The sequence below is a fragment of the Pleurodeles waltl genome, chromosome 3_1, assembly GCF_031143425.1.
Source record: "Pleurodeles waltl isolate 20211129_DDA chromosome 3_1, aPleWal1.hap1.20221129, whole genome shotgun sequence".
NCBI lineage: Eukaryota > Metazoa > Chordata > Amphibia > Caudata > Salamandridae > Pleurodeles > Pleurodeles waltl.
Window position 1 is genome coordinate 1,010,553,361 of NC_090440.1, and position 14,701 is coordinate 1,010,568,061.

At 44.9% G+C, this 14,701-nt stretch overlaps 1 protein-coding gene across 13 annotated transcripts in view; it reads right to left on the reverse strand.

Moving 5' to 3' along the window:
- The window catches only part of SLC4A10 (solute carrier family 4 member 10), a 1,044,586-nt gene that overhangs the window by 427,571 nt on the left and 602,314 nt on the right, over positions 1-14,701 (reverse strand). The gene's annotated exons all lie outside the window — the stretch shown is intronic.

The following is a 14,701-nucleotide window of genomic DNA, read 5'->3' on the forward strand; positions in this document are numbered from 1 at the left end:
GTTGGGGGTGAGCCATCAAACAAGGGCAGAAAAGAGGGGGGGGGCAAAAACGTATGTTTCTCATGTTAATTCCCATAGGGATTTTGAACACGAGTACAGTCCAAAGTGCTGGACGGAATTACACCAAATGTGGCAGGAAGGTAGCTTTTGGTCCATAAAGCAAGTTTTTTTGTCATTTGGTGTAAATCCGTTCAGTAGTTATCGAGCTATTAAAGAAAATCTAAATTTGTATATCTGGATGGAGACTAAGCACAGATCTCATGGGGAGATCTTAGTGGCTGTCAACATTTCAACCAGAAAGTGATGGCAGCCACCTTGGGAAATGCATTGTATGGAATGGTAAGTTTTGAGGGTCACAAAAAGAAGAATGCATAAATGGTGATAACAGATTTGAGTTACAATATAAATAATTTGTGGTTGAGGTGTTTTACCATGTTTGAGAGAAAACTATTTTCTCATGGTTTTCACACAAAGGTTATGGAAGGTGTTCCAGGAACTAAAATGATAGAATATTTTTGGTAAATTTACACTATTTTTCCCAGCCATATAAGAATGAAATCAGTCTCACTAAAACAGGCACTCCTCTTTTTCAGTGTAAGTCAATTGGGAAAATCAATTCACCAGTTTTTTGTTTTTCAAAATCTCCCTATTACCAAGCTCAAAATGTTGGCAGTATGGGACATTGGATCACTGAGGGAAGGGAAACGGTATAGAGAAAAGGACCAGCATAACAGGGGGCAGGAGGGAGATGGCCAGGGGCACCAAACTGATCTTACAGGGAAGGAGTTGGGGGTGCAGCAGCACAATACACCGCACAGGTCAAGGGAGATGGCAATGCTGCACAACAGACCATGGAAAGCAATGGGAAAGGGACAGGGACATGCACTTGGACAATAGAGAGCAGAGGAAAAAATGGCAAGGAGAGCAAGCTGACCGTACTGGACAGACAGGAGGGACAGCTGCAATATATCGGACCATGAAGGGCAGGAGGGAAGGGGCAGGTGCACAACAATAGACAAGACAAGGCAGGAGGGTGAGGATGGGCCTGCACATGGAAATCAGAGAGTGGAGGCAAGGGGAGAGGGCAGGAGCAGAAAGCTGGCCATGGAGGGCAGGAAGAATGGGCACTGCACTGGAAGCACAGCACACCATGGAGGACAACAGTGAGACTATAATAGCAAACACACAGACAATTGAAGAAAGGTGGGAGGGGTTAGGGGCAGCAAGCTGACCACAGGGCATGTGGGAGAGGCTGTGGCAGCACAGAAGGCCATGCACTATAAGCGGAGGGTTAGTGGCAGCATAATGGCCATGGTGGGCAAGAGGGATGAGGCAGGGCCATGCACAAAGGACCATGGAGGACAGAAGGGATGGGTAGGGGCTGGGCACAGACAAGAGAGGGCAGAGGAAGGAACTTCACAACCGACCACACAGGATAGGCAGGAGCAGCAGATGCAGCACAACAGAGAATGGAGGGCAGAAGGGAGTGGCATTGAAATGGACCATGGAGGACAGGAAGGAGGGGATAGGGACATGGAACTCAGACAGACAATGTGGAGATGGCAGGGACAGGCAGCAGTCATCTGCCCATGCTAGACAGGTGGGAGGGGCAGGGGCAGCTCAACAGAACACTCAGAGTAGATAGGAGGGGCTGTGGCAGATCTATGGAACATGGTGGGCAAAAATGAGGGAGCAGGGGCATGCACGCAGACATTGGAGGGCCAGGGAAGAAGGGTAGGGGCACCAAGCTAACCACTGATGCTAAGCAGTAGGGCAATGATGGGGCATAACATTGGGCAACAAAGGTTAGAAGAATTGGGCAGAGACATCAAGCTAAATGGAGGGCATAAACAGAATATCAGATCAGCCAGGGAAAGAGGGAGGGGGCTGGTGCATGGACTCAGGCAACCGAGGGTAGGGAGGAGGTAGATGGGGCAGCAAGCTAACTGTTCAAGTCAGCTTGGAAGGGTAGTAGCATCACAACATCCCCACTGAGCTGCAATGAGGGAGCAGGGTCATGGACTTGGACAATGGATGGCAAGGAGGAGCAGGGGCAGGAGCAGCAAGCTTGAATGGTGGCAGCACAATGCCAGGCCAACCCCCTACCACACATTGCTATGGGCATCTTCCTAACATTAAAAAAACCTAGGAATTCACACAAAAAAAACAAAGAAACAAAGGGTACAGGGACACTGTAGTTAGGAAATAGAATAAGAAAGCTTTAGAAATTCACCAAAAAAAACCCAGAGGTTACAGGGATGTTAAAGTTAAGTTCAGAATTTAAACGCACAAATTAATAGAAATTCAGCAGTTATAGTTAGAGTTATTTCAAGTAGCTATAACTTAAGCCCTTAATAACTATAACGTGTGCCTTCGTCGTGCACTGCTAATTACCGCAGATATTGTATCACTCATGACATCTTCTATGACATCATTGATAATATCACTGTAACAGTTGAAGTAAAATTATTGATCAGAAAATTGTGCATGGTGGGGGCGCAAGTTAGAGTAACTGAGCGCACAAGTTATAGTTACTTGAAATAACTATACCAGCTGAATCTCTTTATGCATGTAAAATATGAACATAACAATAAAATCCTTGCAACCTTTGGTTTTTTAGTGAATATATATAGGCTACTAGGTAGTTATAGTTAGGACCATGTTTCCATAGAAAAAGTGTTTTGGGCTTGCCTCTATCTTTGGCCCAGTTTGACGAATCTTCATGAAATTTTCCCAAAAAAGTGTTCCAGAGAATCTTGGGAAGTTTTGGGGGGATCCGTCAAGCAGGGGCTGGGAAAAGGGGGGGACAACAAAGTTGCATTTCCCTGTTAAATCCAATAGGGATTTTGAACATGGCTACAGCCCGAACTGCTGAATGGAATTGCACCAAATATGGCAGAAAGGTAGTTCAGCTCCCCCAACAGCCCCTGGGCTCACCAGTTCCAGGGGTAATGTTTTTTAAAGTGAATATGGGTGGGGGTGTCTGGCTCCCCTGCAGCCCCGGGGACTGCCACATTCCCACGGCACATCTTTTCAAGTGTATGCAGGGGGCAGCCCGCCCGACCCCCGCAGCCTTGAGGCCGCCATCTCCTTGGGGCATACATTTTCAAGTTCATGCACGGGGCCACTCACCCCCCTGCATCCCTGGGGACCACCACCTCACGGAGACTAATTCAAAAAGAGATGGGGGTTTGCTTCAGACCAGCCTCGGGCACCAGGGACCACCACCTTCCCCAGGCTATTTAGATTTTGGAAGAGATCCATGTGGCCCCACTCAAGGAGCTGTTAATGGCCCTGGGGACCGCCACCCCCTAGGGCCATCTGCTGCTATGTTCTGGTGGGCCCACCTGCGGGACATAGCTGTTTTCTGTGACTTTCACAGCTCCCACCAAGTCATAGCAAACACTCCGTTCAGATGAAGTAAGAGCTGTGAACAGGTCGAAAGCAGTGCATTATGTGGGCCTCAGTTATAGTTAGCTCAGGTAACTATAACTGCTGAATTTCTATGGTTTTGTATGTGTGAAATGTGAACCTAACTATAAGGTCCCTGTAACCTTTAGTTTTTTAATTGAACTTCTATTTCTTAACTATAATGTTAATAATGGGGTCTTTGGTTGACAGTCAGGTTACCCCCTGTTCAAGCAAGGACCCTCACTCTAGTCAGGGTAAAAGAGAATCACCCTCAGCTAACCCCTGCTTACCCCGTTGGTAGCTTGGCAGAGCAGTAGGCTTAACTTCACAGTGCTAGGTGTAAAGTATTTGTGCCAACACACACAGTAACTCAATGAAAACACTACAAAATGACACAACACCAGTTTAGCAAAAGAGGAAATATTTATCTAAACAAAACAAGACCAAAACGACAAAAATCCGACATACAAAAGTCAAGTTATGAATTTTTAAAGATTTAACTCAAAAATAGCTCTTAGAAACAAAAATGCTTCTATGAGATGTTAACATGGCGTCGTGACAGAGTCATTCCCAACAAGCCGACACCAGCAGCGCCGGACATGGAGTCGTGTAGACCCCCAAGTACAGTACCTTTGGTGAAGAGTGAAAACAAGCCGATGCGCGAAGTCTGGGATCGCAGTCGTCTGTGCGAAACGTTGAATCTGTGCACTTCGAGCGGCGTCGGTCACGACGTGGTGCAGCGACTTCCACGGAGTCGCGGACTTCAGCGGGACTGCAGCGGCATCGGGCCTGCGAAGAGTGTCGCGTTCCAGCGAAGGTCACGGCGTCAGGTGCAGGCGACGTTACCGGATTCAGCAGCGGCGTCGGTCCGGAGTCGTCCGAAGTTGATTTCCTTGGATTTCCACCAGCTTTCCTTTCAAGGGGCCAGGGACTGGATAGGGCACCACTTGTTGGGGCAGGAGTCTCTCCTGAGTCTCCAGGTGCTGGCAGAGAGAAGTCTTTGCTGTCCCTGAGACTTCAAACAACAGGAGGCAAGCTCTAACTCAAGCCCTTGGAGATTTCTTCACAAGATGGAAGGCACACAAAGTCCAGTCTTTGCCCTCTTACTCTGGCAGAAGCAGCACTGCAGGAAAGCTCCACAAAGCACAGTCACAGGCAGGGCAGCACTTCTTCCTCAGCTATCAGCTCTTCTCCAGGCAGAGGTTCCTCTTGGTTCCAGAAGTGTTTCTAAAGTCTGTAGATTTGGGTTCCCTTCTTATACCCATTTTAGTCTTTGAAGTCACCTTTCTTCATAGGGGACACACACCTACTTGTGAAATCCTGCCTTGCCAAGGCAAGGCCTCAGACACACACCAGGGGGTTGGAGCCTGCATTGTCAGAGGTAGGCACAGTCCTTTCAGATGAGAGTGACCACTCCACCACTCCCTCCCTCCTAGCAGAGATGGCTAATCAGGAAATGCAGGTTACACCCCAGCTCCCTTTGTGTCACTGTCTAGTGCAACGTGAAAAACAACCCAACTGTCAAACTGACCCAGACAGGGAATCCACAAACAAGGCAGAGTCACAGAATGGTTAAAGCAAGAAAATGCTCACTTTCTAAAAGTGGCATTTTCAAACGCACAATATCAAAATCAACTTTACTAAAAGATGTATTTTTAAATTGTGAGTTCAGGGACCCCAAACTCCACATGTCCATCTACTCTCTAGGGGAGTCTACACTTTAATCATATTTAAAGGTAGCCCCCATGTTATCCTATGAGAGAGACAGGCCTTGCAACAGTGAAAAACAAAGTTGGCAGTATTTCACTGTCAGGACATATAAACCACATTACTATATGTCCTACCTCATCCATACACTGCACCCTGCCCTTGGGGCTACCTAGGGCCTACCTTAGGGGTGCCTTACATGTAAGAAAAGGGAAGTTTTAGGCCTGGCAAGTGGGTACACTTGCCAAGTCAAATTTATAGTGTAAAAGTACACACACAGACACTGCAGTGGCAGGTCTGAGACATGATTACAGGGTTACTTGTGTGGGTGGCACAACCAGTGCTGCAGGCCCACTAGTAACATTTGAGTTACAGGCCCTGGGCACCTCTAGTGCACTTTACTAGGGACTTAACAGTAAAACAAATATGCCAATCATGGTTAAACCAATTACCTACAATTTACACAGAGAGCATATGCACTTTAGCACTGGTTAGCAGTGGTAAAGTGCTCAGAGTTCAAAAGCCAACAGCAACAGGTCAGAAAAAATAGGAGACAGGAGGCAAAAAGATTGAGGATGACCCTGCATAAGCAAAAAAGTCCAACATATAACAATCCTGTAACCTTTGTTTTTTCAGTGAGTGGTGTCACTATTCCCCAGTGCAGTTCTTGCTATACGCACAGGAATCTGAAGTAAATACAATAACCGACTGATCTTTCTCAGCAGCACAAAACATTTCCAACAGAAAAGTGTAACTTTTTTTGTCATTTATGGTGTGTGCATTATAGGTTGTAAATATATTTATCTTATCTGTGCAGCATATCCCAGCACCCCACGAAGATATGCTGTGCAGGTAAGTAGAGATGGTCCCCGAGACGTCCTGATAAACTTTAGCAGAGAGGAGGGGGAAGGAGTTCACTTCCCTCAGAACTGATCAAACGCACATACATGGCTTGTCACATCCTGCTCCTGCAAGGAGTTAAAATGAAAGCGCTCTTCGACCAGACACAAGGAGGCATGCATGGGGGCATGTTATTTGCAGACAGTCATTAATCAATTTAAAGAAGGTCACAATATTAAAAACATAGAAATCTGTTCAGAAGATTTGTTTTAGCGGTATGTGTTATAAAAAGTGTGGGCATCTCGCTCGATAAAACGTATCATGGGAAAATGCCAATTAGCGATAGCCCAAAAAGCTGGAGGATCTGATAAACATCATCAGCGTAATCTTCTACACTATAATTCAGCATATTTGTAATAATAGAACTTCTACTACTACTACTACTACTACTACTACTACTAATAATAATAATAATAATAACAATAATTTAAATTCTGTTTCAGAGCTGACCTACTCCACAGTGTGAGCGAAGAGGGGTTCTTTCCCAGTACATAATCAAACCAGATCTGAATAACACAAGAGATTTTTTTGCAGACCGGAAGAGAGGAAGTACATTTCCAATTATGCCAATTTTTTTTAAAAAATTACCACTTACCTACAATAGCATATTTCACATGAGAAGTTTGCCAGAATATTGTGATTTAAATTTCGTCCAACAAATATGTTGCACTCAGAATATCAAGTACCACAAAATCATGAAGGTAAACTCCACATCTATGAATGCAGGCAGTATCTTTATGCTCAAGGTGCATAACTGTAGAGCTAAGAATAATACATGTATACTTAGACAAACATATGTACCTTAACATTATTGATGTAGTTGGTTTTCTAACTTTGATATGTATTGTAGGACGATATGTTTTGTACTTAATATTCAGGTACACAACTGTTACATGTAATGCCTAAACCAAGAGCTTTTAATAGTTATACAATTTATTGCCCATGCTGTTAATAAGAAATCATACAGTCATCTTACTACACGAAAAAAATGCACACTTTTTTACTAAACTTATAGCAGAACTGTACACACTGCAAGGACACAAGGATAAAGACGTACATCCACATGCAATTTCATTAACCTGAAGCTCAAGGAGGATCAATGTTTACACTACCTCTGCAAACTTCAATGAAGTTTTAGAGAGCCCAAAGGGTAGGAGATGAGGGAGTACAGAGATGAGATGAGCCTGTTAGAGACATACACAACAAACATAGAGTAAAATATAGAAAGATAAAAGTGAATGATAACATTTGTAAACATAAACACTATATTAAACTATATATTAAATCTGGAACACAAGAATATCACAAAGAAAGAAAAGTATTCCAGTAAAAGCTCTAAGAGAGGACTTGTACTCTTCTTGTTTAGTCTAGCTATGTTTATGTAAAGGTATGTGAAACATATCTTGCCATCGAATCCCTCATTTAGCTATCCGTGCTGTTTTTTTCTTGTTACAATTTTGTCTAGGCAAGAAGAATTTTTTTTTGTTCTTTCATCAACAAAAACAGCAGATTTTTTTAATTATTGGGACTACCCCCTATAATGAAGTGTTAGTAAAGTTAGGTCTCAACAGAAACATAATTTGTTTTGCATAAAATTGCTTGTCCAACTGTTTTTAGCTTATTGCTTAAAACATGCATAGGGCTTTTGACATTACCATCTATGCTAAGATGCTGAACATCTTCATCTGTTATGCTTTACAATTGTTTTTAGAGATATACATGCTTTCCTCTCAGTCTTTAACTCTTTCCCTTTCCTAACAAATCATTTGTATAAGCTTTGCAATGTGACATCACTTTGCCAAGTGTCATAACCTTGAATTGGTGTCACTTGAAAGCAAAAGGAATCATTCATCATAGTATAACATAAAATAGGATGGACACTACATACCCTCAATAAACCATTGCTAAAAAAAACAAGAGCAGTGCTAAACATCCTTTTACACAAACATCAAATGACAGCATAACGAACATGATGGTAGAAGGAATTAAACTGTTGTACACAGAAACAGATCACTATAATCTACAAGGCTACTGGGTTGATTCAGAGCAGGGGGGCAATAGGACAGTTGCTAAAAATGGCAGGAGTTCAACAAAATCGCATCTGCATTCTCCAGTGTTATTGATAGAGTGGGAGAAACTATCCTCTTCACTGGCAGAACGAACATCATGAACTTCATGGTAAACCGCTTTTACAATGCGGTCATTACCACACATGACTGTTACACAGAGCAATTACCACACATATACTTTCACCACACATGACTTTACCATGAAAATACCTTTACTGTGAATGCCTTTACAGCTACTTTCATTGTATTTGTATTGAATTTCATGAATGGTAAAGGTGTAGCGTGGCTAAGGTTTTGCAGGTAAGTACAGGTAAGCATTAAGGCCCTCATTACGACTTTGACGGTCTTTTTCAAAGACTGCTGAAGCTGCAGGCACCATCATACCACCAATGCTGGCGGTATGATTGCAGCCCTATTAGGAGTTTTCTGCTGGGCCAGCGGACGAAAACAGCATTTCCGCCCGCTGGCCCAGCGGAAAACTCACCACAACATTGAAGCCGGCTCGTAATTGAGCTGGCTGCAATGTTGAGGTGCATCAGGTGCAGCAACACCCCTCGCGCATTTCACTGCCTGTAATTTGGGCAGTGAAATGCAGGGTGGGGCTGTGCATGGGGACCCCTGCACTGCCCAAGCCAAGTGCATGGGCAGTGCAGGAGCCCCAGGGGCCCCCCGACACTCCCACTCTACCAGCCTTTCCATGGCGGTGTTTACCGCCATGGGAAGGCTGGAGGATTACAAGTGCCAGGACTGCCAGGCTACAGGCTGACTGCAGCCTGGCGGTGTCGACGGTATTACCTTAGCGAATCAGCCAGGGTCATAATGGGGCGGTCGGACCACCCTTTCTGCGGTGGTACAACTGCCATCTTGAGGCTGGCGGTCTCAAGACCACCAGCCTCGTAATGAGGGCCTAGGTGTATTAAGTGTTTTTATATATAAATATATAAATACTTATATCTATAGGGTTTTTAGGTTTTAGGGTGGGTACTGGTTTTTGGGTGGTAAGGGTGTTTTAGGGTTAATGGTGGATATAGGATTTTAGGTGGTAAGGGCATATTTAGGTTTTAGGGTGGGTATGGGAATTTAGCTGGTAAGGGCATTTCTAGGTTTTAGGGTGGGTATGAGTTTTTGGGTGTTAAGGTTATTTTTGGGTTCTAGGGTATGTGTAGGTTTTTAGGTGGTAAGGCCATTTTTAGGTTTTGAGGTGGATATGGTTTTTTTGGGTTGTATGGGCATGTTTAGGTTTTAGAGTGGGTATGGTTTTTTGGGTGGTATGGGGTTTTAAGGTTTTAGGGTGGGTATGGGTTTCTAGGTGGTAAGGGCATTTCTAGGTTGCAGGGTGGGTATGGGTTTTTGGGTGGTAAGGGCATTTCTAGGTTTTAGGGTGCATATTGGTTTTTGGGTGGTAAGTACATTTTTAGGTTTTAGGGTAGGTATGGTTTTTTTAGTGTAAGGGGTTTTAGGGTGCGGATGCGTTTTTGGGTGGTAAGGGTATTTTTAGGCTTTAAGGTGGGTAGACCTTGTGGGTGGCAAGGTGATATATATATATATATATATATATATATATATATATATATATACACACACACACACACACATTTCTATTATATATAGATAGATATAAATATATAAATAGATATATAGGGGATATACTATATACTTACAACTCTATTTTTTAAACACTTTCATTGTAAATGTATGTGTGGTAATGACCATGTGTTGTAGTGACTGCTTTGTAAAGGCATGCGTGGTAAATGCATGTGTGGTTCTATCATATCTCTAAACTTCACATTAATTCTGTAGATGCTGCCACAAATGGTATTGGAATGGCTGCCCAATTTAAGCTTGCTGTTCTGCCATCCTTTTCAGTGGCACATAATCAGTGCAAGAACACAACGTACATCACTGTAGTCTTGCTTTGAATAAATGTGCAGCTGATGTGCTGTATGGTTACTTCCAGAATGTATGGACACTTATTATAGAGATACTGGCAACATGCCCCCCACTGGTGGACTACCCAGTTGTGGCTGCACAATTTCCCTAAATCAATGCCAGAAAGTTACATGCGGCAATCTGACGTGTAAAAGGTATTAAAAAGTAAAGAGCCTTACACATATTCTTAACCAGATAACAAGCCAAACTCCATAGCACAAGAGGGAGAAAATACAAAATGCTAAACTGAATTGCTCTTGAAATCTACACAGTAAAAGAAAACACAAAAATATTGAAGCAAACCTTCTATCTATTACTAAGGCCCTCATTCTAAGTGTGGGGGTCTTAAGACCACCACACTCGCGGTGGCGGTCTTACACTGTGGTCCCGGTGGTAAAGACCACCACGTTACGAGTTCAGTGGTTTGGCCGAAGTCAAACCGCTACAATGCCGCCAGTCCCACCTGTGCAGTCAGACCTGCGCGGCTGTAGTGAGCTCCCTTGGGCTGGCAGCATGCCTAAGACTGCAGCCCGTATTACGAGGCAGCATACCGCCAGGTTTACTCGGCAGTCGCCCCGCCATGAAATCCCTGGTGGTAACGCACCAGCACCCCACACGTCCACACACATATAGACACACACCCCCACAAGTCCACACACTTGCAAACATATACCCCTACATGTCCGCACACTTGCAGACACATACCCCACCCAACCGCATGCATACATCCAAACACCCGCTGTAGAAGGCTGGCCTGGCTTATAGTGGGTACCTTATGGTACTTACACCTTGTGCCATGTCCAGTTATCCCTTATTAGTAGTGTTCTGGCAGCTTAGGCTGATAGAGGTAGCTATAGCAGAGCAGCTTAGGCTGAACTAGGAGACATGCAAAGCTCCTACTATACCACTTACATCATATAGCACTGTATCACAAGAAACACAATACTCAGGGTTACTAAAAATAAAGGTACTTTATTTTAGTGACAATGTGCCAAAAATATCTCATAGGATATAGGGCCAGATGTAGCAAAGGTTTTTACCTATTCAGTGTCTATGAGAAAAAGTGTTCGTACATATGGCCAATACTCCCTTAGGAGGTAAGTAAAATACACAAAATATACACCCAAAACAAAATCAGGTAAGTAAACAGTTAGAAAAGTAGTGCAAACACCGTAGAATACAATAGGATGCAATAGGCCTAGGGGCAACACAAACCCTGGCCTAGTGTAGTGAGTAGAGGGTCGCTGGGAGTGTAAGAAAACACAAAGGGTGTCCAAAATACCCCACCCCAAAACCCTGAAAAGTAGGAGTAAAGTGATACTACTTTCCCAGAAACACAATAAAGTTGTGATAGGAGATTCGGCAAAGACCACAACAGATTACAAATTACTGAAGACGGATTCCTGGACTTGAGGACCTGTAAAGGAAGGGGACCAAGTCCAACAGTCACGAAAGTATCCAGGGGGGCAGGAGCCCAATAAACCCCAGATAAAGGTGCAAAATGGCTGCCTCTGGATGGAAGAAGATGAAGATTCTGCAACAACGAAAGATGCCAGGAACTTCTCCTTTGTGCAGAAGATGTCTCACTGAGTGCTGGAGGCGGCAGCATTGTTTCTTTGCGGAAAGACCACAAACAAAGGTCACGGTTAAAGAAAAAGGGTGCTGCCCAGGCCCAGGAAGGACCAGGAGGTCGCAACTTGGAAGAGGAGACAGAGGGGGCCCTCAGCAATACAGAGAGCCCATGCACAACAAGGCAGCACCTGCAGAAGTGCTTGAACATAGGTTCAAGCAAACTGAGCATGGCAGTCATCTCAACACTACAAAAGAGGGTCCCACGAAGCCGGTGGTCAACTCAGTGAGTTGAGCAATGCAGGACGGAGTGCCGCGGACCTGGGCTAGGCTGTGCATGAAGGATTCCTTGCAAAAGTCCATAGAAGCCCTAGCAGCTGCAGTTCATCCATTACACAGGATTACTGTCTGGAGAGGGTAGGCAAGGACTTACCTCCACCAAATGTGGACAGTTGGACCACTGGACAGTCTGGGTCACTTGGATCCACCACCTGTGTTCCAGGGTCCATGCTCGTCAGGATGAGAGGGGTCCCAGAGTACCAGTGACGCTGAAGTTTGGAGCCTGCTGGAGCAGGGGGAAGATTCTGTCGACCCACGGGAGATTTCTTCTGGGCTTCCAGTGCAGGGTGAAGGCCGACAGCCCCCAGAGCATGCACCACCAGGAAACAGTTGAGAAAGCCAGCAGGATTAGGCTCTACAATATCGCTGGTAGTCTTCTTGCTACTTTGTTGCAGTTTTGCAGACGTACTTGAGCAGTCAGCAGTCGATCCTTGGCAGAAGTCAAAGAGGGAGATGCAGAGGAACTCTGGTGAATTCTTGCAAGTCGTTATCTCAGGGAAAGCCCACAGGAGAGACCCTAAATACCCCCCAGAGGAGGATTGGCCACCTAGTGAGGTAAGCACCTATCAGGAGGGGTCTCTGACGTCACCTGCTGGCACTGGCCACTCAGAGGCCTCCATTGTGCCCTCACACCTATGGATTCAAGATGGCAGAGGTCTGGGACACACTGGAGGAGCTCTGGGCACCACCCCTGGGGTGGTGATGGACAGGGGAGTGGTCACTCCCCTTTCCTTTGTCCAGTATCGCGCCAGAGCAGGGACTGGGGGTTCTCTGAACCGGTGTAGACTGGCTTATGCAAGGAGGGCACCATCTGTGCCCCTCAAAGGATTTCCAGAGGCTGGGGGAGGCTACTCCTCCCAGCCCTTAACACCTATTTCCAAAGGGAGAGGGTGTAACACCCTCTCTCAGAGGAAATTCTTTGTTCTGCATTCTTGGGACTGGGCTGCCCAGACCCCAGGAGGGCAGAACCCTGTCTGTGGGTTGGCAGCAGTGCTATCTGCAGAGAAAACCCCAGAGAGCGGGGTTGGCAGTACCTGGGTCCATAATAGAGCCCCAGGGATGCATGGGATTGGCACCCCAATACCAGATTTGGCATGGGGGGACAATTCCATGATCTTAGACATGTTACATGGCCATATTCGGAGTTACGATTATGAAGCTACATATAGGTATTGACCTATATGTAGTGCACATGTGTAATGGTGTCCCCTCACTCACAAAGTCTGGGGAAATTGCCCTGAAGTATGTGGGGGCACCTTGGGTAGTACCAGAGTGCCCTCACACTTAGTAACTTTGCACCTAACCTTCACCAAGTGAGGGTTAGACATAAAGGTGACTTATAAGTTACTTAAGTGCAGTGTAAAATGGCTGTGAAATAACGTGTGCGTTATTTCACTCAGGCTGCAGTGGCAGTCCTGTGTAAGATCTGTCTGAGCTCCCTATGGGTGGCAAAATAAATGCTGCAGCCCATAGGGATCTCCTGGAACCACAATACCCTGGGTACCTAGGTACCATATACTAGAGAATTATAAGGGTGTTCCAGTGTGCCAATTAGAATTGGTAAAAATGGTCACTAGCCTACACTGACAATTTTAAAGGCAGAGAGAGCATAAGCACTGAGGTTCTGGTTAGCAGAGCGTCAGTGACACAGTTAGTGACTACACAGATACACACATTCAGGCCACAAACTATGAGCACTGGGGTCCTGGCTAGCAGGATCCCAGTGAGGCAGGCAAAAACAAACTTACATACATGTGAAAAATGGGGGTAACATGCCAGGCAAGATGGTACTTTCCTACACCCGCACCCAACAGCAAGCATACATCCAAACATCCCCTACCCAACCCCATGCATATATCCAAACACCAGCACTGGCGGTCTTTTGGCACCCGCTTACATGGCCATCTTTGCAAAAGACCGACAAAGTCAAAATGAGGGCCTAAGTCTTTGAAACAGTCTGCCTGAAGATCTTACAATAAAGGGCCTGACTATGATCACAGACAGAAAGGATATATATTATAGACACCATGTAAGAAGATTGAAGGAATCATAAGTATTTGTCAGAGTTATAAATTTAGCAAGAAGATTGGAAGAAGATGCTGTCTAGTGGCCAAGCCTTTTGGAACTGGAAGTCCTAGTTTTGAATGCCAGTGTAAGATTCGCACTCTGAATCAAATGATTCTAGACAAAACATATAGGGCCTGGTCACAACTTTGGCGGAGGGGTTAATCCGTCCCAAATGTGACGGATATCCCCCGCCGTATTACAAGTCCATTATATCCTATGGAACTCGTAATACGGTGGGCGGGATATCCGTCACATTTGGGACGGATTAACCCCCCCCCTGCCAAAGTTGTAATCAGGCCTATTATCTACTGCTGGACTGCTGTGTGAATGTCAACTGTGAATACAGAACTGTGTTATTTGTGTTATTTAAAGTAAAAATCCCAACTGATGTATATGATTTTGCATCATCTCCTAACTAACCGAATAATGCATAGTATTCTGCTGCCCACTCACTCACCAGCTAGCTTGATGCTATGTAAACACAAATACACACAAGCAGCAAGAAGTACTGAACTTTAAGCCACCTCCAACATTGTCATAAAACATGAGTAATACATTGAAGAGAAGTCTAACAGCATTTTTTGTTTTTAGATATACCACATCTTGCACTTTGGAAGCACCCTCTAGTCTAACTACTGTAATTTGTATCATGAATCGATCATCTCTCATTTCAATGATATTTAAACATTACGCATGTTCAGTGAAAGGAA